We start from the raw sequence: 27,968 nt of genomic DNA, 5'->3' as shown, positions 1-27,968 counted from the left end.
GCCAGCTGTGCACTTAAGCTTCACTTCTAATACCAAGTTCCCATTTTCACTTTAGTCTGAGACTGAGAAAGAATAGAGAACTTAGGATAGTAAGGGACCAGCCCCCTGGAGAGCTGCATTCTAGTTCCCACTCTACTTCTTCCACAGGTCCTACCAAAAGGAGACAATTGTCCCTATTCCAGTTCGATTTGCTTAAAATATAAATACGATCAATGTATTTGCTTAAAACTTCATGGCTTCATCTTACCCTAGGATAAAGTCCAGTATTCCTAATAAGGCAAACAGGGCCTTCCACAGTGAAGAGCTCCTAGATCTCTCCTCAAATTCTCTTGTCTGGCCCATTGGATTACTTTTTCCTTCCAAAGCAACATGTAGCTCTCTATTCTTACAGCTTTGGAATGTGTTAACCCCCTATCTCAATGGCCTCCATTACCCCACTTTATCTGGCAACCTTAAACTCATCTTAAGTTAGATGTCAGATGCTCCAGTGAACTCTCTGACATCCCCTAAGCTAGGTTAGACCCCTTAGATCAGACTATATGTCCCCTTCTTAGCACTTCAGTACCATACTTGCTTAAGGTCAGTTTCTCCTATAGAATATTAAGCCCTCAGACAGCGGATCCAAATACATGGAAAAGCTCTTTGAAAGGTAAAACACAAGATCCAAATATTTGGAACATTTTCAGCAGAAAAATGTAAAGTCAGTATAAATCAAATCAACACTCCTGAAAAAAACTTCAAAATATTCTACATAAGATAGCCTTTATAATCAAGGACAATGCTATTATTATTATACATACCTCAAATAAATATTATATCCTATTGCCTTTATAATCAAAGGATAATATTATTATTACTGTCCATAATCTCAGACAATTCATCATTATATCTTAGGCCCAGAAGGGATATGGAGGTCCTCTACCCACACTCCTCATATTTTCTGGGAATATATCAAGTTTAAATATCCCAGCTCTCATAAATTATTGACATTTTATAGAAATCTAAATTTCCTGCAGACAACATCAAAATGAATCAAATAGGTGAACATTGGAATGATTGAATAAGCCACAAACACACAAATATACAGCAAAATAATACTCTTTCAACTTCTATTGTCAATGAATAGTAAAAATTACAGCTCAAATATTTTATTAACTAACATTTTTTCCCTTAACTCTTTTCATTGACCTGAAGTGTCCAAACCTTTGAATGACACTGAATCAATTTTTATAAATATATACAACCATAAAGTTACTATCAAGATCAAGCTATGCTTATGTTATCTGCCCTAGTCCTTCTGCCCCTTTCTAGTCAACCCCACCCCCACCAAAGATAACCAGTATCCCAACTTCTTCCATCTTAGATCAGGTTTTTCTGTTCTTGGACTTCATATAAATACACAGTCACACAGTGTGTTCTCTTTTCTGTCTGGCTATGTTTGCTCAAAATTATGTGGATGAGATTCATCTATGTTTTTACATGCAATAATGGTTTGGTCTTTTTTCATTACTGGATAGTATTCCATTGAATATATATGCTACATACATTTATCCATTCTACTATTGAAAGACATGTGGGTTGTTTCCAATTTTGAGCTATGATGACTAAAAATGCAGTGAGCACCTTTGTGTTTTGGTGCTCATGTCTATACCTTTCTGTTGTGTGTTAACTTATGAAATTGTTAAGTCACAGGGTAAGCATATGTTGGCTTTAGTAGATAATGCTCAAAATTTTTCCCATGTGATTGTACTAACTTACTATGTCAATGTACCCACCCACAAACAGGGCATGAGAATTCCAGATGCTCCACATCCTCTCTAACATTCAGTATTATACATTTTTGCTGGATTTATTTATTTTTAGCTCTTCCAGTAGAGAGGTACCTCTTTACAATTTTCATTTGTTTTTTCCTTATGAGTAATGACACTGAGTATTTTTTCATGGTGTATTAACTATCTGGACATTCTCTTCTACAATGCAGTTTATAGAAGACCATAGAATATTGTCATGACCTTGGAATAGGCAGACTTTTAAAAAAAAAAACTATCCATAAGGGAAAAGAGTGATAACACAGCCTTTTTGAAAATGTAAATATTCTGTCCATCAAAGGACACTGTAAAAAGAATGAAAAAAAAAAACCAAGCTTCTGAGTGAGAAGATATATTTGCAATCATAGCCAGAATTATTAAAGAAATTTTGATAAAAAATAATAAAAAATTAAAAACAAACAAACAAACAAACAAACAAAAAGGGATCCCTGGGTGGCGCAGCGGTTTGGCGCCTGCCTTTGGCCCAGGGCCCGATCCTGGAGACCCCGGATCGAATCCCACGTCGGGCTCCCGGTGCATGGAGCCTGCTTCTCCCTCTGCCTGTGTCTCTGCCTCTCTCTCTCTCTCTCTCTCTGTGACTATCATAAATAAATAAAAAATTAAAAAAAAAAAACAAGAAATTTTGGAAATCAAGAATATCAGATAAGTTAATGCAAAAGTGGGCAAAATCTTGAACTAAACCTTTTTTATTGTGTAATTTTGCAAACAAAATTACAAACGAAATCTAAAATGTTTTTAACTGCACTTTTTTCTTTTTTGTTTAATAAAGACAGCTCATTCAAAGTTATTTCATTGTTTTGTATCTTTGCATGATCCTTTATATAAATAAAATCACAAATCAGGATTTAAACAATTCTTTTGTGCCATAGTTAACACTAGATTGGCTTAGAAGATATAGTCACAGTAAATATTTCATCCAGTTCAGCTCCTCACCCACCCTGAGCCCTTATCTGATGAATGAACTCCCTATTCTCCAGACTTCAAATGCTCAGCAAAAACAGGAGTGATCACTCCCTCGGCCTTACAGGATCAGATGGATATTCCTGTTCAGATAAGGCTTTCCAAGCCTTCAGGCCCTTAGGGAAAATATATAACCTCATCTTTCTTAATCTCTTCTGGGACTGTCTTAGAAAGTCGATTTCCCCCCCCAAGCTACATACAAGCTACATACAAGCTCTTTCTCCCGTACCACCACCGCTACGACCATATTCTTTGAAAATTTTCAAAGATCCCAGGAGTAGACAGAGAGGCAGTAAAAGCAGGAGGGTTCTCTGCAAGGAATAAAGGAGGTGGATCAGTGGAAAAGACTAGGGTGGATGCCAATGCTCTCTTATCTATAGAAATAACATCTTCCTGCAGTCCCTTGGGGACTTGATGACGGCCCAGGGCTGAGAAATCTCTGGAAGTAAATGCAAATATCTTTTTTTTCCCTTTCTTCTCATCTTACTCAATTTTTAAAAAGAAAAAAAAAATCAGATTGAGGACTTCAAGTGGCAAAGTCAACAATGAAAAAGAGGAGAGATATAGATCCAAATATCTACTAAATGCCCACCAAATGCCAGATAGTATACTAAATATTGAATAAATCACTGCTTTCAAGGCACTAAGAGTCTAGTATGGATGGGCAATACTAATAGGCAGAATAATAACAATGACATTTATTTAGTGCTTATAGCATGCAAGGCATTGTAGACAGCATTTTAACATATAAAGTAATATATTCCAATATATTACTTAATATGTGTTATAATATATTATTAACATTTTTAATATCTTAATCTTCATAGTACATTTAAAAGGTAGAGATGGGGATCCCTGGGTGGCTCAGTGGTTTAACGCCTGCCTTCCAGATGGGGTGTGATCCTGGAGACCTGGGATCGAGTCCCACGTCAGGCTCCCTGCATGGAGCCTGCTTCTCTCGTACCTGTGTCTCTGCCTCTCTCTCTCTTTGTGTGTGTCTCTCATGAATAAATAAATAATTTTTTTTAAAAAGTAGAGATTATTTTCACCCCCTTTTATAGATGAGTAAATTGAGGTATCAAGAGTTTAGTAATTTGCCTAAGGACAAGTAACTAGGAAGAAGCCAGTCTAGGAGTTGACCTTAACTCCCAATTAGAAGAGAGTAATAACAGGTGCATAGATAGCACAGTGTATATAAGGGTGCTGGGAGAACCAAAGAGAGACCTTTAGCCCAGCCTGGGGAAGTTAGGCTAGGCTTCCTGGAAGAAGTGATATGTGTACCATCCTGAAGAGTAGATAGATTTTCAAAGAATGCGGTTGCAGTGGCGGTAGTGTGGGGAGAAGAGGATTTTGTATGTAGCTCGGGGGAAAATCCAGCTTTCTAAAACAGTCCCAGGCAGATTAGGGCAGGGATTTGAGGCAGGAATTTCAGGACCTGAAAAGACAAGACACAGAGGTGTGGGATAGTAGACCATGTAGTGTGGGAGCCTAGTTACAGGTGGGAGACAGAGCCAAAGTGGGTGGGCAAGACGCTCTCTAGGAAGCATTTTGTGTGCCAGCAAAGGAGTGTGAAGAATTGGGCTTTATCCTGAAGTCAATGAGGATCTGCAGGAGGATTTTATTAGGTAGAGAAGTGAAGGAGGTCAAATTTGGATGGTGTTAAAGATGATTTGCAAAGAGAAGGAGGGCAGCAAGGAAATAGATTAGGAGGGTGTGGGAAGCCAAGGGACAGAATTATTACAGAAATAAAACTCCTTTGACTTAACCTCAGAACTGCATACCACCCAGAGGTAGCAGCTTGCTCTAGTAGGCAAGACCCAGCCCACCACCAGCTGGTGGTGAAGGTGGCTTTGTTCTAGTTCCTGACCCTGCAAACAGGTGCAGAGGCCATCTTCCCCTTCCCACTCAACCCATCATATCCAGGCTTCCCCACTCTGTGCTACATTAAGAGTTCCGTAAGATAAGGATATTTTAGTGTCATGTACATGTAGCAGGGTGTATGGCAAACGACCTGTGTATGTGTGTGGAGGCTGTGGAAGCTAAGAATCCTGGGAATGAATTTCAGCTAAACCGTACCAGATATGTAGCCTCTCATGTTACTTGCTGTAGCATGTGAATAATAACACAGGGTGCATGAAGCACTAGTGGCCTTGTAGGTAAAGTGTACTTTGTTCATTGTAGCTATTATTGGTCTTATTATTACAGACCCTTTATGATGGGGCTCCTACCTACCACTCCAGGTTCATCTCCTGCCAAATCTCCCCTTGCCTTGTACTTTACACCCCATCGATATCACTCTGCTTCTCTTTTCTCAGATAGGCTTTTTGGTTCACATATTCATGCCTTTTACATGCTATTCTCAATGCTGACAATACTATACCTTTCTTGTCGGTCATAGGGATTCCATTCCCATTTGCCTTTCAAAAGGGATGGTACCTAAGGACACCTGGGTGGCTCAGTGGTTGAGCAACTACCTTTGGCTCAGGGCATAATCCTGGAGTTCCAGGATCAAGTCCCACATCGGGCTCCCTGCTCGGAGCTTACTTCTCCTTCTGCCTAAATCTCTGCCTCTCTCCTTCTGTGTCTTTCATGAATAAATAAATAAAATCTTAAAAAAAAAGGATGGTACCTAAACTTGGCAAATATGGCAATCATGGCATTTTTACAGTACAAAAGGCTGTATATGCTTCCTATAATTATCTTTGTAAATATATATATGTTTTGATACACAATATATAATAATATATAAAATAATATATTCTAATATATAACATACTCAACATGTGTTATAATATATTTTTAATATCTTTAATCTTCATAGCACATTTGTAAGGTATATATGATTAAATAAGCAGTTCCTTTGTCTACCAAGCAAAACCAGAAATAAGCTAAACTCAAACTTTTGGACCCAAAAAACATAGATGATGTACGTATTAAAGCTTTATATGCTCACTTTTGGTTTTTGACACTCAGTTGGATAAACAAATTTACTTGTAAATTTAAACAACTTTTTTTGCAAATTTTCTAGTCAGCACACATAACTGACCTGAAAAAATTTCAATAGAAGAATGAGTTTTGAAGCCACTTAGAAGGCCTTGTCACTACGTCAAGTAAGACTCTTCAGATTCTGTCTCCCAGTCAGTCCCTCTACTGTGCTTTCTGTATGTCCTGCATCTTCTATGCACTTCTACTCTTGCACTTATCCATCTGATGATATCCTACAGTGCATTTCTCTGGTTATTTACCTGTCTCTAAGCGCCCAGTCCCTTGTGTACCCCCAGAACATGGCCCAGGGCCCAGGATCTAGTAAGGGATCAATATTTCTCCATTGAATGAAAGCCATTACAGAGAGCATAAATCCAAATAACCCACAGGTTCTTTGTAATGCCGAATCCCCAAGACAGGGATAACAGAACCACTGGTTTAGGGATTGAGTTCATCCAATGTAGTTCTAGCAGGCAGCTTAAGACATATTGCTAAGGTCAAATGAGAAAAAAATAAAATTAACAAAGGTCAAATGAGAGATAAGAGCCTGATACAATTTTTGAGAACCCAGTCCATGTTTATATGGTAGCTGATCCTATGATCTTGGTTATTGATGACAAGAATTGCGAACAGAGTGAGAAAAGGAGAAAGCCAAGGAGAATAGAGGAACATCCATTTCAAAGGCCAGCCAAAAGATCTGAAGATTAAAAGATGGGTGGCTGGAAATACAGGAGAAGAACCAAGGAAGAAGGGTGTCCCAAAAAGCCAAAGGAAGACAGAATTTCAAGAGATGTTGATACTCCACAGATGCAAGTGAATATGGATTTGGCAAAATGGAGGTCACTGGGGAATTTAAAGGAAGCAATTTCAGCAGAAAATCATAGGCATAGAATGATTGGGATGACAGGTTATTACAGAGAAGAGATAAAAGGAGGAAGTGGGGAATCCACCCACCTGATTATTCAAATGAAGCATTTTCTTCCCTGCTTAAAGATCTTAAGGCAATATCTGTAATTTCTCAGAGGACAGTCAGCAGCTCTAGAAGTCCATAGCAAGAGAAACCTCACTATGGCATTTGCTTCTGGAAGATCAACTAATTTTTCCAGTGTGATATATCTCAGCTTCCCTGCAACTCAGAGTAGACCTCAGTTTATATAGATGCAGACAAGGTACCTGAGACTTGAAGCATCTTGCTCAAGCCTTAATGGATAAATGGTGGCCAAATCCTGATTCCAGACCTTCAAATGGGACCCTGAAAGAAAAGGTAGTACGCACAAAGGTAGTACGCACTCTAGATGGGATCCAAAAATGGATAAGGAAGAGGTGCTAGGCCTGTTGGATTTTTAAAAGCCTTAATGATCTCTGAGTAGATAGGGGCTGATCTGAAAATATACAAATAATTTGCTACAGCCTGTTTTCTGAGATTTTAAATGATCAAATACACATGCTGGCTACCTAAGGTTAGATTACAAGATCCTTGGAGAATGATCATCCGGAAAGTACTAAACATACGTTAAGAACTTACTAGACAGTAGAATGTTTAGACATAGGAATGCCCCTTAGGGATCATCTAGCTCTGCTGTATCAAATTACCCTGCAATCACCTTCTTGTTGACATGTCAGGTCTCCTCCACTTGATGAATTCCTCTGGGGCAGAGTTCCTGACTTACTCACTTTTTTTTTTTTTTTTTTGGTACTACCCAACACTAAGCCTGACCATTAAAGACATTCAGTAAGTGTTTGATGACTGAATAAATGCATCATAAAATCCACAAGATGTGAAAGAGGCAGTGAGTAATCCTTCTCTCCAGATCTGGGATTAAATGTCACTTCCTCAAAGAGGACTTTCTTGCTTACTGGCATTTACTAATTGCTTCAAAGAACTTCTTAGTTTACATTTGCTTTGTTCACTTTTTTTAAAATTCAAGTATAATTAACATATAGTGCCATATTAGTTTCAAGTCCACAATATAATGATTCAACAATTCTATACATTTCTCAGTGCTTATCATGATAAGTGTAATCTTAATCCCCTTCACCTATTTCACCCAGCCCCCCTTTCACCTCCCCTCTGGCAACCACCAGTTTCTTCTTTATATTTAAGAATCTGGCTTTTTGGTTGTTTCTCTTTTTTTTTTCTTTGTTTCTTAAATTCCACATGAGTGAAATCATATGGTATTTCTCTGACTCATTACACTTAGCATTATGCCCTCTAGATCCATCCATGTTATTGCAAATGGCAAAGTCTCATTTTTTACTGTGGCTGAGTGATATTCCACTGTGTATATATCAGATCTTCTTAATCCATTCATCCACTCATGGACACTTGGGTTGCTTCCATATCTTAGCTAAAATGCTGCAATAAACATAGGGTGCATATATCTTTTCGAATCAGTGTTTTCATTTTCTCTAGGTAAATGCCATAGAATCTAGTAATTCCACTATTGCTTTGTTTACTTTTCAGTCTGTTCTTCAACTAGAATGTTAAGTTCTAAGAAGTTGGAGATCTTGTATATCTTGTTCAATGTTGTACTCAATGCATTGTGCTACCAAAGGCCTAACACCTAATAGGGCTCCAATATTTGTGGAATGAATGAATGACTGAGCAGAGCCAGAAGTAAGGCTAATAGAAAACTCAGATCTGTGAAGAGAGCAACTCCATTGGCCCCAGGAGCTTTTATATTCCCAGAACAAAGCACTTTCTCACCCTATTTCATTCCTTCCCACTATCCAAGGAATGGAGGTAAAATTTCTGGCTCAAATCTTTTTTTAAACTCTCCATACTTCAGTGAATTTTGTTGGACTGAACTGTGACCTAAGATCCCCAGGATTAATCAGATGAACTCCACTGATAAGGTAGCTATGAGTTTTTACTCTTCCATAACTTGAAGTTTTAATCCTCTTCTGTCCCCAGAAATCATTAAAAAGAAAGCTGGAAAAAAAAATCACATGGGTTTTTCCAATTCCCAGAGTTATATCCTTTCCCCTACCCCACTTTGACTCTGCAAATTCTGCAGTTCCTCCCACCATACAAGCAGAAAGATGTGAACTGGTGAATGAGAAGACTTCCTCCCCCAGCATCTTGGCTCCTAGGTTATGGGAGAGTCACGCCCACATTGATGGAGATGGGTCCCAGTGACCTTTTGCCTTGTTTACTTGATTTATTGTTTGTGTCAAGGCAGTTCTGGGAGAATTGCTTATGTCACTGTCCTGGCCTAAGGAAAGATCTCTGGCTGCTGAAACTTGCCCATTCCGTCCTTCCACAGTCTATCCCTGGTTTGCCTTCCTCAGTTTGCTGCTAGGGTCTGGATGGCTGGGGCTAGGGAGGGGCCAAAGGGTGGAGGGGCTTCTTCCATTGATGTTGCTAGTATTGAGTTTTTCTTTGTCTTTCTCCTAGTATAGAACAATAAATAGAACAAAACAATGAAGAACAGTTGACAATCCTAGAAGCCACTCATCTTTGGTAAATTTCAGAGAAAGTGGAAGCAAAGAAACCATCAATACAAACAAATGTTTGTACCCACTGGAGAGAGTAATGGTGGTCTGGATTAATACTGGTCAATAGAAATATCATGTGAGCCGTGCATGTAATTTAGAAATTTTAGTAGTCACATTTAGTAGCTCTGTCTCCCTCTCTGATATTTCCCACTCATTTTCTCTCCTTTCCCCTTTATTCCCCTTCACTATATTTTATATTCCCCAAATGAATGAGACCATATAATGTTTGTCCTTCTCTGATTGACAGAGCATGAGAGACTCCTAACTCTGGGAAATGAACAAGGGTTGGTGGAAAGGGAGGTGGGCGGGGGTGGGGGTGACTGGGTGACGGGCACTGAGGGGGGCACTTGATGGGATGAGCACTGGGTGTTATGCTATATGTTGGCAAATTGAACTCCAATTAAAAAAAACCTAAAAACACAAAGTTATTAATTTTAGAATATATTTTCTTTAACTTAATTATCCAAAATATTTTTTTAATTTTTTTTAATTTATTTATGATAGTCACAGAGAGAGAGAGAGAGAGAGAGAGAGAGAGGCAGAGACACAGGCAGAGGGAGAAGCAGGCTCCATGCACCGGGATCCTGATGTGGGATTCGATCCCGGGTCTCCAGGATCGTGCCCTGGGCCAAAGGCAGGCGCCAAACCGCTTCGCCACCCAGGGATCCCCAATTATCCAAAATATTATCATTTCAACATGCAATCAGCATACATGTATCAATATATTTTCACACTAAATCTTCAAAATCTGGTGTATATTTTATACTCGAAGCACATCTCCATTCAGACTATCTGCATTTCAAGTTGTCGACAGCCACACGAGTCTAGTGCTACTGTACTGGAGAGCACAGATCTAAATAGAAATGTCTCTCATCCCTCTATGAGTGGGAAGGTAAGAAAATAAGGAAAGAGATTAATAAAGATAGTGACTTTAGATTATAATAAATGCTGGCATTGAAATAATGGTGATGAGCTAGCAACTGAAGAGTAGGGATGGGAAGTGTTGCTACTTAGATAAGGAAGTCATCTGGGGCCTCTCACAGAAGGAGCACTCGAGTGCATACCTGCAACCTAAAAATGGACCAGCCAGGTGAAGGAGTGGGCAAGAGCAATCCAGGCAGAGAGCAGTAGAAGCAGAGGCTCCAAGGCATCCAAATGCTTAGCTGGCAATGTTCTCCCGTGTGGCAGTGGAACAATGATCACGGAAGAGGGTGCTGTGGGAAGACAAGGGGGGTGGGCAGAACTAAAACACGTGGGGCTTGCAGGCCTTGGAATAGAACTTGATGCAATTCCAGCAACAGTGGATAGCTGATGAAGAGATTCAAGCAGGGAAGTGCTGCGATCTAGCGTGCCATTGTGAAAGATCTCTCCATTTTCTGCCTGGAGAATGAATAAGAAAGCAGCAAGAGAAAATGCACAAAAACTACCTGGAAGAGGTCATCTGGTTGACCACGTGAGAGAAGGTAGAGGCTTGGCTGGGGGATGATAGTAAAGGTAAATAGGTGTAAGGGACTTCAGGACACACAGGACTGATGGGCTTGGTCGCAGACTGGTTATAAGGGGTGAGAAGGAGAGGAAACCTCAAGAATGTCACCTATGATTTTTTCCTGAGCACATGGCTTGCTCCCCTCTTCTTTACCCTTAGCTCCAGCTTCTAAAACCCACATCGCAAGAATTTCTGGTCTCCCTAAGACTTTAGCCAGAAAACAGGCTTTCCTAGGCATTGGACAGGAATTTGTCTGCAGGGTTCCAAGCCTGCAGATGTGCCCCTCCTCTAAGTCTGCTTACATTGATGCACTCCTCAAATCCGTAAAGAAATTTTGAGTTTCTGTGCCAGGACCACATTCCTGAGTAGAGTATAACCCCGTACTTGGGCCCAAGAAGTGCTATTAAGGCGGCCCTATTTAAATTGCTTACAGCACTGGGCAGGTGAATCAGCCTAAACTGGCACATGAATTTGTCCCATTGATTGGAGAAAGGGTAGAAATTTATTCTAGGGGTGCATGTCAAAAGAATCACATTCAAAAGAAGGAGTCAGAAAAGCAAGCCTTCTGTGCACTGCACTAAAAAACAACTGTAATAACAAAAGGTACTGGTCCAGTTTAAGAAAGCACTAAGATCACAAGGAATGAATTTCCTAACAGCACTTCCTTATTTACTCTAGGCAAATGCTGAGGCTTAGTACACTTGATACAAAGACCAGACTGTATATGAAAATGCACATAAGCATTTAATTAAACCTTGCCATGGCTTGAAAATTAAGGGAGGGTTTGAGTGTATATGGGTGGGGCCAGGGGAGTGAGGAGTGTGAGAGTGAGCTGCGTTAGCAGGTAGAGCATACAAGAAAGGTGAACGGATAATGGCGAATGCCTGACTCCTACCCTTTCTCGCTGCTGCCTGGGCCAAGGGTGATGGAAGGCATCCACATAGCAGCTATACAAAATAGAAGTAATAGCATTTTTGCTGCCTAGAAATAAGCATCCTCAGTGGATGGCATTTCCCAAGATAACTGAATATGTGGCCTAAGGGGGCCTGAGCTCAAATCCTGGAATTGACTGAGTCCCAATATCTGTAAGGGAAGGGCCTCCTGTCCAGTCTGGCTTTCAGCCTTTTCTAGCCCAAGACAGCCCCCTGCTCCACTCCCTAGCCCAGGCACTGATGCTGCACAGACTTAAGAGATGTGAGGACACTGCCCCTAATGCGTTTTGCTCTGTGCCATGATACCTTCTCAGCAATGGGCATACACCTTGAGGCTGGGCTTTCCAGAAATAGTCAACAGTTCCCTGGGAAGGAAGCCTGATTTTCTCTCCAGTTTGAGCCTTTCAGACACTTTTCCAAGCCTTCAGTGGGGACCTGAGGAGGGCAATGCTGTGCAAAGGTGACCCCAAAAGCTAATTCCTTGCTATGATAGAATACCATGATCTGAAGCTCATCCCCAAGAGACTCTCAAGAGCAAGGGATGTCACCTCCCCACCAGACCCAAGATGCCAATGGATGGCAGGAAGAAATGGAGTAGAAGATGAAGATGGGAAGAAAAGGAATGGAAGAGAGAAGCTGTCAGCTGAGTTCAAATTAATCAGGCCCATTAGGACAACCAACAGGACTTTAGATGGTGACCTGGTAACCTTAATTGTGTATTAATCTTTCCTATTCCCCCTACAACTGATATCTACAACCTTCCCCAATAGCCTTTTTCCCCTCATTTACTTGTGTGTTGTTTTCACTTCAAAGTGTTACAACCATGCATTCATGTTTAATCAAGTCTGTTTTTCTCCAAATCAGAGCTGGCCTTTCAGTTGGTGGTGTGGTACATTCCCTAGTAAGGACTGAAAATTCTAATCAGCTGACCCCACAGCATTCTGATAATATTGTGTGCTCATGCATGTGTAACCTGAGGAAGGCCGTTGGATCTAATCTAGTACCTGGAGAGCAGAGACCCAGAAATCAGATGTCCTAGATTCAAATTTCAACTTTGCCATTGAGTTGTAAAATCTTTCAACAGGTCCCCTTCTTACTACTGCCCACCTCCTTGGGTGAATTTAGGACAGCACCAATTCAAAAATAGCAACAATTCTAGTTGCACAATGTTACATTGTTCTGTGAGTTTATTAAGGATTGAAAATGGGGCAGGGGGCTGGTATAAATCACTTGCATGTCTAAACAATAGATGTGCACATATAAAAATCCACTCAGCAGTGGACAAAAACCTGATCTGAGATAAAAATCTGAACAATATCCTCATTATGGGAATTCACAGATTTCTAAAATTTGCCAACATTTCTTGGTAGTTTGTTTTTCTGGGGCTTTCAGATCATGTATTCTTGCTCAAACTGCAGCTGTAATCAGGAGGGAGATGCTGCAAGGGGAAAGTACATTGTTGATCCTGGCCAGACAGACTTGCCTTTCATTTCTAGAGACCTGGAATTATCCTGCCTGCCTGGGAGGCAGGGAGGAATGAAGGGTTAATCTAATCAGCCTGGCTGCACAAAGCCACCCTATTCAAGTGAAGGAGGGTCAGAGGACTTAGGGACTTAAAGACATGCTTTCAAATTACAACTGAGAAGTGAAACTGAGTCTGTTTCTAGAGGGGTTTGACTTTCTCAGGAAAAGAAAGGTAAAACATAAAGACCAGAGAGAAATGCAAGTCTAGTTAGATCAGTAGTTCTTAGCCTGCTTTTTTTTCGTTCAGTCTGTCATAGGTGTTATTTCACGTGTTATTATTTGCTTATTGATTATTATTTGCCTCTCACTATAATGTAAGTGTCATGAAAGTAGGGATTATATTTATTTTATTTCTATTTTATTCTCTGGGCCTACTAGAGTACCTCACATACAGTAAGCAATTGAGAAATATTTACTGACTGCTTCTCCCTTTGCCTATGTCTCTGCGCCTCTCTCTGTGTCTCTCATGAATAAATAAATACAATCTTAAAAAAACATATCTGGGGATCCCTGGGTGGCACAGCGGTTTGGCGCCTGCCTTTGGCCCAGGGCGCGATCCTGGAGACCCGGGATCGAATCCCACGTCGGGCTCCCGGTGCATGGAGCCTGCTCCTCCCTCTGCCTGTGTCTCTGCCTCTCTCTCTCTCTCTCTCTCTGTGACTATCATAAATAAATAAAAATTAAAAAAACAAAACAAAACAAAACATATCTGCTGACTGAATGAATCATGAATTCCTTAGCCTTTTTTTTTAGGTGCTGGACTTTTTTTTTTAATTGGGTAAAAGTTGAGGCACCTGGGTGGCTCAGTAGGCTAAACATCTGCCTTTGGCTCAGGTCATGATCTTAGGGTTCTGGGATCAAGTCCATATCCAACTCCCTGCTCAGCAGGGAATCTGCTTCTCCCTCTCCCTCTCTCCTCCCCCTCTTTGTGTTCTCCATCTCTCTCTCAAATAAGTAAATAAAATCTTTTTTAAAAATTGGTTAGAAGAACTCCTCTCTCCATAAAAAGTATATTTATTTATTTTTATTTTATATTGATATTTATAAATATACATTTTTATTTATAAATGTTTATAAAATATTTATATTTCATGTTATATATATTTTTATTTATATAATTCTTCTCTCCATTTTCGCATATATAATGTGTGTGTGTGTGTGTGTGTGTGTGTGTGTGTATAGACACAGATAAATTGAATCTTCCAATGCAGAGCATGTAAACAAAAGCTTTAAGGTCACATATTCTCCAGAAGAGCTATTCTGAAAAGGACCAAGATTGGGACTAGAGTCTTCTGACTCCCAAACTAAGACATTTGAAATTGGCCCTTGGAGATGCCTGAAAGATTCTGGGTCACCTTTGGACACATGTCCAATGAAAGGAAATCCTGAGTAAAAGGGAACAGGAAAAAAAATCCTAAATTTGTAGCTCAGAAAACTTGAGTTGAAACCCAGCTCTTGCCCCTGACTAGCTGTGATATTCTCAGCTAGGTGCTGGACCCCTCTGGCCCTTAGTTTTCTCTCATGTGAATTAAGAGGTCAGGCCTATGCCCAACCTCCTATAACATAATTTGTGAACCAGGCCAATGATGCCGCTTTTGGGACTTTAATGCAGCAATAGGATGCTGCTGTGTAGTTCAAATGTCCATTTCACAGCAGTGCTCCCTCACTAGAAGAAGAAAAGCAAAGGGGCTCCTAGTGGCTCAGGTGGTTGAGCAGCCGACTCTTGGTTTCAGCTCATGCCATCATCTCATGGGTGGTGAGATCAAGCCCCGCAGTTGGGCTCCATGCTCACTGGGGAGTCTACTTGAAGATCCTCTCACTCTGCATATGTGTGCTCATCCTCTCTCTCTAAAATGAACAAATAAATCTTAAAAGAAAAGAACACAGTTTATACTGAAACAAGAGTCTAAGCAAGATATCAGGAAGAACTCTGAACTATCTAACAATTGTGAAACCCTGAGTCCGATATCTAGATGGTGGTGGCGTCTCCTTCTGAAGGTGTAGGAGGATGAGATGGTGGATAGTTCTCAGATGATCTATTCACAGTATTGCCCGGAAGGGAGTCCTCCCGTCACATTGCCTCCAAAATCCAGTCACTCTTGATTTTAGGAAAAACCTGGGGCTTATCTTTGACACAAATAAGATCTTAAATGAAAAATTCCTGGCAATTTATTCTAATGGAACAGAATATTGATTGCCTGCAGGTGTTTTTCTTCTAGTTGGTTCTTGAGTACAAAGAAGCCTGAAAGAAGGGTGCCTGGATGGTTCAGTCAGTTAAATATCCAACTCTTGATCTTAGCTCAAGTCTTGATCTCATGGTCATGAGTTCGAGCCCCACATTGTGTTCCACACTGGGTGTGGAGCCTACTTAAGTTAAAAAAAAAAAAAAAAGCCTGAAAGAAAGCAACATTGATCAAGCAGCTACCTGGCAGTTATCTTTTTGGATACTACAGCAACCCTGCAAGGCACATTTTCCCTACCAATTTTACAGATAAGAAAACAGACACTCAGAGAAAGAAACTAACTTGTTGTCACAGCTTGGAAATAGAACTTATGTCCAGGTCTGTCTGGCTTGGAAATTCTTTCCACAACACTTGGCTGCCAGGAGGGAGGGAGGATCTGAGTGGTGGTTGGGCCCCTAGGAACTTCGAGGCTTCCGGTAGTGCTCTATACAAAACACAGCTTTCTACCGGCCAAGAGGCAATGTACACACTGTGTCCAGGGCTCACTCTGCTAAATCTTTTCCTGAGTTACTATCTCTGAGTATCTTCCTTAAAACAGTGGACTTTAAAACCCCAGCACATACATGGAATTCAAACAGATATCTGAGAAAAAGTGAGTTTGTGAAGAGATGTTCAACCTCCTTCGAAATCAGGGAATTGTAAATTGAAATCACAGTGAGAGAGCCAGTCACACTCACCACAAAAGCAAAAATTTAAAAGTCTGACAACACCCTATGTGCAGTGAGGATAGAAGAGTAATACTTGTACCATCATTTTGGAAAACAATTGGCCTTATCTTGCAACGCGCAACATATCTATAACCTTTGACTCAGCAATTGTTATATATATATTCTTGTGTATGTACCAACCATTGAGTAGTGAAAGTATTTTAAGATAAACGAATTAGAATATAGTCTATGATATACATAGGCATTGAGGGATCATGGAACTGAAGGGGTTTACAGCAGCCTTGGATGAAGAGGTTCCCAGTAGGGAGGGGTCAGCCATGGAACAGAGCCACAAATGGCCTCCAAAGGGAATAAACTCACCAACTTGGTCTCATTCATTATGAATATAGATACCAGATAAGGTACAGGATATCCAGGAAATTTGAATTCCAGATAAAACAAAGAGGAGTTTTTTAGTGTTCGAGTATGTTCCATGCAACATTTGGGACACACTTATACTAAAATTATTTAAACTGAAAAATTATTTATGTATCTGAAATTCAAAAATACTTGGTACTCTTTATTTTTACAGGCTAATCTAGAAACCCTAATAATGACCCTCTTATTATTTGTAAGGGAAATGTCTTTTGTTCAATAAATTAAAACCAATTATTCAACACACATAGAGAACCATTTCATAATATTAGGAGTTTCATAATGGACATAGAATGGTATGTTAGGAGCTCAAAGTATGAAATCAAACAAATCTGGTGCTAGGCCCTAGCTCTGCCACTTGCTCACTGTGGTCTAGAGAAAGTTATTCCTCCTTTCTAGATGTTATTACTCATTAGGGCTTCTATGAGTATTAACTGAGGTAAGGTGCACGGCAGGTGCTCAGCAAGTGCCAGACACAACATGATGTGTCCTCAATAATCTGAGTCACGCTTATCCATACACTGGTTCCTTTAAAACTAAACACTAGAATAGATTGATATTATCTTGGTGGCCGGGATATCATCTTCATTTCTGGTATATTTAGGACAAAATCAGAGGCAAGAACCCCATCCCCCTACCCTCACCAATTCACTCATTGTCTGAGAGCTAGGAGGCAGAAGAAGGGACCCGATGACCTCTGAAATCCTCCCAACATTAGCGATTGGCGATATTTATGTCCCTAGCAACCTCATGTCTCTGATGGCCACCCTTCTTTATAACTGTAAGTGAGAGATGTGTCAAGTTGTGTTCTAACCAGCATGATTGGGTCCAGTTGTGGCGACATACTTCTAGGCTGTGAACCATATACTCACACCCTATTCTGGGAAATGCGATTTCCCAAGCTTCCTCATTCCTATTCATAGCTCAAGTCATTACTCTGGATCCAGAGAAAACAAAACATATGTGATTCCATGAAGTCTTGGCCAAGATTTAGAGATTTCAGAAACCCCAACAGCCACATGCCGTCACTTGCAGAACTTCTCCAAGTGTCTCTCCACGTCACTTTCCCTTTCCTTGCTGTTGCCCTCTACATCCCTATACTCCATACTCTCTCTGTGTCTCTATCCCTATATGCTACATTATTTTTATCAGCATTGCACAGGTATAATTAAGTTTCTTTCATTACATACAAACTTTAAGAACGTGGCTTATAAAGAATTGATATTTGATAACACTGTCAATCATAAAAATGCCCATATAAGAAAATATCCCTCTGTCACAAGAGTAAGAAATAAAGTATCTAGAACAGACATTTTCATGCTCACATGAAATGGCATGAAACTATGAATAAGGAGATCATCCTTATAGAAGGAACAAGAAGGATAGGCTTGGTTTCAGCTGCAGGGTCTGAATTACATGATAGCTATCCTTCATAGGAGACAATTTTCCACAGCATGGCTGGGAGGCCCAGAATTTACCCCTGGCCATCGGCTCGTGAGACATGGAGTTACACAGGGCTCTGAGTGATGTCCAAGTTCCGGTACATTTCTCCAAGCCTGTAATATTCCACACCCTGCTCAGTTTCCCTCTGTCCATCATAAAAGTCTCAGCCAGTCTAATTTTGGCAAACTAATTGTGATTCAGTGCTCAGAAAAGCATCAAGCACGTTTTTAATATCTTTAGTTTTAGGTTAAGCAGCCTTTCTCAGCAGGCTGCTCATTTCATCCCTACTTCAACCCACGAATATGACCAAGATGGCCAAATCCTCACCAGGATGCTGATGGATGGATCCTGCTAAAGGTTCCAGAAGGTGTCATGTGATGCTATGCTTCAGAGAGAGCTCCATCGAACTCATGAAATCACATAATAAATACTGCTCCAACTTCCAGCATGAAGGAGTAGATGGAGGCAGTGCTGTGGTTAAGAGTCCTGAGCAGGAGCCTCACCTTTGGGCCTCCATCTTCTCTGAGAGAGAAGTTCGCTCCTTGTTTTGACATTCTGTGATGCACACAGCATCATGGGAAAGGGAGCCCTCCCCTTACTCCCAGGGGCAGATTCTGATGGCTTTCTATTGTTGCCTCTCTCAAACGAGTGATATTTTGTTGTCCTTTCCTTTTTCACTGAGAAGGAAAGACGGAGGGAGGGAGGAAGAAAAGCTTTTGAAAACAAAATTAAAACCACCAAACAAAGCCATGCTTTTTTAGAGTGGCTCAGTGGGTGGGGGTGAGGGGTAAAGTGGCCCCTCTGCAACACAGCGGCTGTGTAAGTGGCATTGCATCCCAGGGCCATGAGTCTTCAACCTCACTTAGTTATCAGAGCCAACTTGTTTATTCAAAGTGACATGTGGGACCCAGACAACTTGCCAGGTGGCATCAGAGGTCTCCAGTGAATTAGGAGGTAAGATACCACATCCTTCCCTGCTCCTGCCCCAGAAAGATTTGGGCCTCTTGGCCTCTGTTTCCTCATATAAAAATACCATCATTACAGTTTCATTAGAATGACTAATGAAAACATCATCCATTAGCCCCCGCTTGGGGTTTCGTTAAAAGAATACAAGACACTGAGAAGTGTTTAAGAAAAGGCTGAATAGGGACACCTGGGTGGCTCAGCAGTTGAGCGTCTGTCTTTGGCTCAGGGCGTGATCCTGGGGTCCCAGGATCGAGTCCCATATCGGGCTCCCTGCATGGAGCCTGTTTTTCCCTCTGCCTGTGTCTCTGCCTCTCTCTTTCTGTGTCTCTCATGAATAAATAAATAAAATCTTTTTTAAAAAGAGAGAGAAAAGGCTGAACAATCCTTGCAAACAGAGGAATATTTTAATGTTCCTCCTCTTCTCACCAACAGTCAGAAGTGGAGAGCAGACTTTGCTGAGGGACTCAGGGAGAGGCTTCCTCCTTGTTTCCATCACCACAGTTAGACAAACTGCCCCTGACCTGCGGTGACTACAGCAATGTTAATCATTTCTGGAAAATGAAGACCAAATCACTTAGCCATGGGATCTAGGCAACCAGGGGTGCAACATTCAAACCCACTTAGTTCAAAAGGATTTCCAGAGGAATATTCCACTTGATGCTCCCTAGGCCAGGGCTTTCCTGGCTGCCTATCACCTACTCCCAGAGCTTCCTCCTCCTCCTCTTCCCCCCACCCTGACCACCCCATTAAAGAGCAGCCCCCATGCTGCCCCATTCAACTAATACTGTGCCTCCAGGCAGCTTCACATCTGGAGGGGAAGAGAACAGCAACGGTCACTGGGGATACTTCCTCTCCTACCAATCTGGTGATTGAGGCTGGAGGCAGCTGTGTGTGTGTATCAGATTGTTCTTGCATGCCTCCATGAAGTTTCCATCCTGAACAAAACAAAATTCCTCCCTTGAAGAGAGAAGGTATCCAAAGGCAGTGCTACCCTAAATATGTGCAGCAGACAATGTCATAAGCAAAAATGCTCTCCAGCCTTATTTCCAAAGACTGAGTTCAACGATATTAACCTGATGTCTTGACAACAAGACTTCTCAGATGTGCACAGTGAGTCTCCAAGATGGGAATACGGCGTCCTCCTGTTCCATTGGACCATGGAAATCTTTTGTCATGACGTGACTATACGGGACTAATATTCTTCAGAACATACTTTGGGAAGGCTGTCTTTAGATAAAAGATAAGAATTTCTCTTTTTCCCACTTTTTAACCTCTGGTTTGGATCTTTTGGGTTTGTTGTAGACAGGTGTGATTTAGGACACAAGTCGCCACAGCAACTTAAGAATTCATTTGGGGCCTACAAACCATCATTTAGCTCTGCTTTTTTGGCAGCCGAGGAGAGAATGCTTTGTTTGTCCACCAGGGATTCCCCATTGGAAAAAATAGCCTTTTATCTCAGAAGCCTAGCATCTCTGTGTAGACTTTACTTTTTCTACAGTAACTGTGAGGTTAACTTGCCTTAACTTCTGCTTTTTCTTGACCTGATCCCTCCTCCTAGGCTCCTCCCTGTGACTTGTCAAAAGATGCATTATAAAGGGGTTCAGGTAGAGGACCCCTTTTGTCTTGTGCAGTGTTTCCCAAACTATGGTCTCTCAGTACACCATGGCAAGAACTAAGGGAGATCATGTGTCCCTAGAAGAAATCAACCTGAAACCAATGGTGTGATTTTGTCTATTTTAAGGGTCAGACCTAGGAACAAAACTGATGGCTAAACATGTCCTTAGTTCTTGCCATGCACCCAAAATAGAAACCAGCCTACAAGACTCCCTTCATGAGCTCCCACTGCTGTCAGAGTAAAATCCAGCCACAATCTGACTGTATCCAAATACACCAAACACCAAATACATTCCTATCTCTCAGCCCTCGTGTCGTCCTCTCATACTCCAGGCTCTTTGTCTCCTCGGAGGCTTTGACACTGCTGTCTGAATAGTCTTCTGGCTCCTTAAAACGATGACCTGTTCTCATTCTTCAGGTCACCGCTTAGATGTCACCAACTCAAAGAAGCCGTCACTGGTCTCTCTAGGTCATCCCCTCTCATTTATTTCACTAACCACCTTATTTATTTCCTTCACCACACTCTCAGATCCTCTTGTTCTTTGCTGCCTCCATTTATTTATTGCTAGCCCCATTAATTTTCTTCTAATTGAGGACATTGCCTGCCCTGAACATTACTGTAGACTTGGCCTTCAGCAGATACCTGTGGACTGAATGAATGACAGCATAAAAGAGGTTTCCTTGACACAGGGGTTGCCATGCATCTCTGTCCAGCTCCTCATTCAATGATTTTATGTTAAAACCCCAAATTTTCTACATGGGAAGAATTCATACCATGGAAATCAGCAAACACTAAAAATCAATGTTTGATTTGTTTTGTTGACTGTCAGACTTAAGTTAATGAAGAAAATGTTAATAAGGCAGGTAAAAACTCAAAGTGTGTCCTATCTGTAGCTACTCTAAACAGCATAAAAAATTGAGAAAATAACATGTATTTATGTGCATATGTATGTATATACACATTATTCCTTACCCATGAAGAGCCAGTTAGGAACCAGTTACAAGCACACAAGTGGCTGGGACGTTGCCCATATTTGCAATATGGTGTCACGGGTGCTCTGATTATGTATGTGTAAAGCAAAGATGTATCAGGAAAGGGGGGTCACCTGGAGCCATTAGGGAAGACATTACAGAGGAAGTGACTTTCGTTTTATCCTAAGGAAAGAATGAGAAGTTTTCAAGTTAAATAGCACGGGATGGGAAATCCAGGAAAAGAATCTACAGCGATAACAAAACATCATTTTGTGCAAATTCCACACCCCGCTTTGTTTGCTCTGTTATTGGCCTTTCTGTCAGGGGAATCATGATGTATGTATGCTTCTTGGCCTTGGGTTTTGTTTTTTTTTTTTCAATTAGCAAAGTATTGTTGGATTTCATCTGTTAGTACACAACTAGAGTTCATTCATTTTACTGCTTATACAGTTTGACATCGTATCCACTTAGTGGTTTATTTATTCTTCTACAGTTGATGGTGCGTTTGAAAAACTTACATAAACTTATTATAATGAAGTATATCGTATTACAACCGAAAAGTGATGCTCATGGTTTCTCAATTAGTTACCACTTCATTTTACTATGTTGGGTTGCTTGTTTCAGGCTTTTGCCTATAAAACAAGGCTGCCACGAACATTCTTCTGATGTCTCTTGTACATGTGCAAGAATTGAATACCTCCCTATAAGTGGAACTGCTGGGTCATAAAGTGTGCAAGTGTGCTTCTGGGTGCCCTCTCTTTTACAATGGGGTTGAACCATGAGCAGTCTATCAGCGTTTTTATTATGCCACATGCTATCGTTGTCACTTCCTATTGTCATATTGCTTAATATTTGCCCATCTAATGGGTGTAAAATGGTTTTGCATTGTCAGTTAAATTTGCTGTTTCTTTGTTTTTTATGAGTTTTGTTATTTAGTGAATTCTCCAAATGGCCCAGCTGTTCTGGCCTTGGTGTTTAAGGGAAATAAATTACCCCATATTTTCTTATTATAATAGAAATTATATGACTCATTTTATTATTCCCAGGTGATATGCCCAGCCACTAGGTATGAAAAATACCTTCATGTCCTAATCTGAATTTGGTTTTTAATCATGCAATGCTGATTCTATGGTAATTTAAATTAGGTATTTGGGGAAATAGGAAATTCCTTCAAACAGGGTAAGTCTACTTCAATGGACTTTCGGACCTTCTCTCTCACCCAAGGGAGAGAGAGAAATAGGCGGTGCCAATAATTTGTTCAGCATGTTCAGTATATCTAAGGCCCTGGAAATAATAAGAATATGGCCCCTACTTTTCTAGAATTTGCATTCTAGTGGCATCTACTAGTATTATTAGTAGTCTAGCCCAACTCCCCTTCTCATCTCTCCAAATTACTGGGCCCTTCATTCTTTCAATCAGCATTACTGAGCACAGGCTCTGGGCCCTGGCATCCTGTGACATGCCGGGGCTCCCTCTGGGGAGGCATTGTCATGATATATGCTGCCTCCAGGAATGCCCCCTGGAAGCCTGGCTTCAAGGCTTGTGGAGCACCAATAAGTCTTGGTTTTGTTTTTTGTTTTTTTTTTTTAATATTTTTTAATTTATTCATGAGAGACACAGAGAGAGGCAGAAACATAGGCAGAGGAAGAGGCAGGCTCCCTGCAAGGAGCCCGATGTGGGACTTGATCCTGGTTCCCAGGATCACGCCCTGAGCCAAAGTCAGATGCTCAACCACTGAGCCACTCAGGCGTCCCCCCCCCCCCCCCATGAATCTTGTAAGGGAGGAATTAACCGAATCACGCTTTGGTGGTAGCCACTTTAAGCAGCCATGTTTTTCAAACTGTAGTTTACTTGCAATCAGAAACACTTTTCAACATCTGTTAATAATGCAAATTCCTGCACCTCTAATCAATGAGCTACTGATTCAGCAGGTGGTGAGAACTCTGGACTTTCATCGGATCTTAGAGAATTCTGATGCCCAAAGTTTGAAAACCACTGTCCCCCTAAAGTTACACAACTGGAGAATGTCAGAGCCCAAAGGGCATGACTAACAGGTATAACACTGCAGATCAGGCCCCAAGCCCAGGAGGTGGAATCCCCGATGTTGTGGCTCCCTGTCCAGTGCTCTTGGCCCTAAGGAAACATGCGCAGACAGCATCTAAAGCAGGAGGCTGCACTGTGCCCACCGTGCTGAGGATGGCTCAGTTGGTCAGTCAGTGAACTTTGCTACTGGGATTCCCTGAGGGGGATGTGCTGCATGACCACTCCACGTACCTCTGGGCATTTGTCCAGAGAGAGAACACACACGCTGTAACATTCCAACCCCTAGATGGCCCCTCTGGATGGTTAATGGCATCAATTTACAAACACAGCATGCTTGGAGCCCCACTGGCTCCCAAAAGGAATCTAGCTGAAGAGCAAAATAACAAATGAAATGGACTGGAGCCAACATGGACCCAAACAGGAACAGCTGGGAGAAGTGACCTCCTTAGGCCTAAGACATAGAGGAGGGGGTGTTACTTCCTGAGTTCCTGCTCAGAGGAGGGGAGGATCCCTTTCCCTTAGCAGGTGCTCCATAAATGCCAGCTGCATGCTGGAAGAAGGGTGACAAAGAGCTGAAGCATTTGCGGACAGGAGGCCGAGGGAGGAGAAGGGTCTCTGTAGAGACTGGATCATCACGTCCTCAAAGAGAGCCGATCTCCCAGACACTTGTCTTTCTACCCTACTCTCCCACCAGGATCCCTAATGTTGGCCTCCTGCGTGACTTAACTTGTCCTAGCATTGCTTTCCAGACACTAGCCAGTCTTGCCAACTCTAGACTCTGATCCGGGAACATGGGGGCAAAGCCACAGGCAATGAAGGTGGTTTAACTCACATTAAACAGGGTATCTGTGTAGCACTGTAGATTTTGTAAAGCGTTTTTCCTTTCGTTAGCCCATAACTCTGCTTGGAAAGCTTCTGCCTGGCTGACAATGCTGCCTTTTCTCAGCTTCCGGGGGGGGGGGGGGGGAGACTTAAATAAATATCACCTCCCCCACGTTACTCTCGATTTTGTAATCCTGTTTGTCTCCCTCAGAGCACTTGCCACATTCGGTAATTATCTTATTTACATGTTTCCCGGCTAATTGTCTCCTCACTCTGGAATGCAGACTCCATGAGGGCAGGGGCTTGTTTATTGAGCAAGATGTCTTGTTCAGAGCCATATCCCAACACCGGACAGAGCCAGCACACAATTTTTATTAATGAATGAGTAACAATTCTAAGGCAGGTGTCATTTAGATGAGTCCCTGGGACACAGAGAGAGGAAAGTTTGCCATCTAGCCTTGAACACCTGGTTAGTGCAAACCTGTACTAGAATCTGAGGTCTCTGGCTCCTAGTCCAGTAATTTGCAGGATGCCAGCACCTGTCCCTGTCCTGCAAAGAAGAGAAAACTCACCGACATGCCTGAAGGAGACAGAAATGAGGGCAAGCCAGGCACAAGACCAAATTCAGGGCCAAAGTCTGTCCTCTCTATAACCCGTGTTTCTAACTGATTTTTTTTAAAGATTTTATTTATTTATTTGAGAGAGAGAGACAGAGATAGCAAGAGAGCTCGGGCAGGGAGGAGAGGGAGAAGCAGGATACCCACTGAGCAGAGAGCCCACTGAGATCTTTGGGGCTCGATCCCAGGACCCTGAGATTATGACCTATGCCTCGGTTGGTCACCCAGGCGCCCTTCCAACCGATTTTCTACTCTGTGCCTGGGACCTGGGGCAGAGGAGAGAGAGAGGTTGGGTCCAGGCTGAGCCTCACCCAAGGGTACACCCTCATGCACCAGCCTCACTTCCTGCCTGAGCCTCCCTAGGACCCGAGGTCAGTTGAGACTGTCTTTGGGCTTCCTTAACAACATACCACAGATTTTGTGACTTAAACAGAAACCGATGTCCTCACAGTTCTGAAAGCTAGATTAGAGATCAGGGTGCCAGGATAGCGGGGTTCTGGTGAAGACCCTCTTCCTGGCTCTCAGGTGGCCACCTTCTTGCTGGATCCTCATATGGGGGGTGGAGATGCAGGGAGGGCATTGGTCTCCTCCTTTTCTTAGGAGGGCACTAATCCCGTCACGGAGGCTCTACCTTAATTCGTTCATCTCAATCTAATTACCTCCCAGAGGCCCCACCTCCTAACACTATTACACTGGAGGGTTAGGGCTTTACCATAGGAATTTGGGGGTAACACGAACATTCAATGTATAACAGGGACCCAGAAAGTAGCAGACTCGGGGCAAAGAGGAACCCAAACGTGAACCTTCTGTAATCTTCAGCCAGAGAGATAAGAGGAGTGAAGAGGAAGTGAGCAGGGAGATGGAGGATCCCACCCAGGGGTTCGTTGGCAACAGCCCTCAGGGCCTGTGGGTTTCCGGGGCTCACCAGACAGCACTGGGAATGAAGGCTGCTCAGCTGGACCTCATTAGCTGGTCTTGTTTTCCATTCGTTTGCCGCTGCCCTGGCCCTGCTTAGCGCTGCCCCAGGCTGGGAAAGAGCGGGCCACCACCTCATGCTGAGTCACCCAGCTCAGGGACCCGGAAACTTACATAACGAGTCCGATTCCGAGGGTTTGTCCATCAGGCTCAAGCTCCGGGGACAGAGAAGAAGGAAGCGAGTGCGGGGTGGGCAGCGGTGGGGGGCCTGGGGACCCAAGGTCTGTGGGGGCAGGAAGTCGCTGCAGCCCCGGGGGACCAGGAGAAGGCTCCTGCAGGGCATGGCAGGGGCCCTCAGATTAGACACGCAGATTAAGAACAACCACACATGGAACCTTAGCTTCCAATCAGGAAGGCACTGGTCCTGCCAAGCCCATTCTCGCGGCCCGGGGAATGTGAAGCCGGTCCAAAAAGCACACAGGTGGCAAAGGAGGAACTGAATAAAAAATGTGAACTCCTGAACCATCTAAGCGATGTCTTCGGGGTATTGTTACAGCCACAGGAGATAAGCGCTGCAGTGACATAGGACGATGTTGTTTGTGGAGGGAACGGCCTGTGGGCTGGAAAAATGTGAGTGGGCGACCTTTTGAACTTTGGTGCAAAGCTCCTTTCAATCCAGACCCCTTTACAGATGAAAATCAAGAGACTGGCTATGGTAGGAGACATTCCTGAGAACTCGTGGAAAGGGGATACTTTCCTCTGTAAGAATATTTTTCCACCCTGCCCCTTTGGTCGCTTCTGAGAAAGCAGCCTTCCAGAACCCTGCCCACACCCTCGCATGCATACCCTAGAAGATGTGTCAAAGAAGAGTTGTCTACAGAGGAAGCAAATTTGTTCTTTCCCACCAAAAACTGATTATCTGTTGCCTTAGTAAGGACTTTTTTCAGCGTGCAATTTCCTGGCATCTGGGTACAAATAAAGTGGCATGATGTAGTACAATTTCAGCTCTGTATCGAGTGAGAAAAGAATCCCTCTCAGAGAAAGACATGAGTTGAATCTTAGATTCACCTTTGATCATCTCCCCGCCTGTCCTGAGCCTCAGTTTCCTCCACTGTAAAATGTGGTGGTCATAGTCCTTAACCTCACAGAGTCTCTCTCTGAAGGCTCTTAAAGAAGCTCCCATTGAGATCTTTGGATCCTCTAAATTTCTGGACAAACATTTGTTAGTGCTTCTTAATAACTTTTTTAATGGTTAGAAAATGAGAGAAAGTACCAGAAAATGAAAAGGAGAGCATGTAGAGACAATAAAGTGGTGTCAAAAGGACAGTGCTGTTACTGTTCTTACTAGTAACTCCTTGATCTCGCACACAAAAGAATCTGATTTAAAAAAAAAAAAAAAACTTTAGCCAAACTCTAGGAGAAAATTGTACTCATTTACTGAATTTTCACAAAATTTCAGGTTTCTAGATGTTCTGAGGGCTAATACACATCTCAAAATAAAAGTCCTATAATGGGAAAGGATTCATGCTCACAAGTCCCACACCTGCCTTTTGGGAATCAAGCAGAGGTAAAGGAGACACCAACACAAAAAATCTTCAACCACACCAACATCCTCCTCCAGGAGATGGACACCCTTTCACCCTCATCTCAGAAGCTAGGGGTGACTTCTGGGAATTGAACTGTGATTCTTTGCATAGTGTAAGGCTGAAGATGGGAGAGGAGTCTCCACTTGTACACTGGCTGGACCCACCTTCTCACCTGCTGCCTGGATAATGCATCAAGGAGGATGAGCTCTGAGTGCAGATCTCTGTACATTGCCCTGCTAAGAGGACCGAGGCTGGCTGCTAAGGAGGAGGCAAAGAGAAAGCAAGCAATGTTTCCATCACCAAATGCTGCTGCTGCCCTTCTCTATGGAATAATGTGAAGATTACAGAGGCAGTGAATTCTCCTCACACACCCATGATTGGGAACCCTGAACCTAGACCAGCCATGGGAGACATTGACCAGGTTCTCCAGATCCCAGAGCATCAGACTCTA

The 27,968-nt window shown here is 42.3% G+C and overlaps 1 long non-coding RNA gene across 1 annotated transcript in view; it reads right to left on the bottom strand.

The window, feature by feature from the left end:
* Positions 1-26,271, bottom strand: part of LOC129506027 (uncharacterized) — a 59,782-nt gene extending 33,511 nt beyond the window's left edge. The window contains exon 1 of the long non-coding RNA XR_008663668.1: positions 26,106-26,271. This is a non-coding gene — a long non-coding RNA (uncharacterized LOC129506027). The remainder of the gene's footprint in view (positions 1-26,105) is intronic.
* Positions 26,272-27,968: the final 1,697 nt, after the last annotated feature.

Source organism: Nyctereutes procyonoides, unplaced genomic scaffold (genome assembly GCF_905146905.1).
Source record: "Nyctereutes procyonoides isolate TBG_1078 unplaced genomic scaffold, NYPRO_anot_genome, whole genome shotgun sequence".
NCBI lineage: Eukaryota > Metazoa > Chordata > Mammalia > Carnivora > Canidae > Nyctereutes > Nyctereutes procyonoides.
This window is presented reverse-complemented; position numbering and strand designations above follow the sequence as displayed.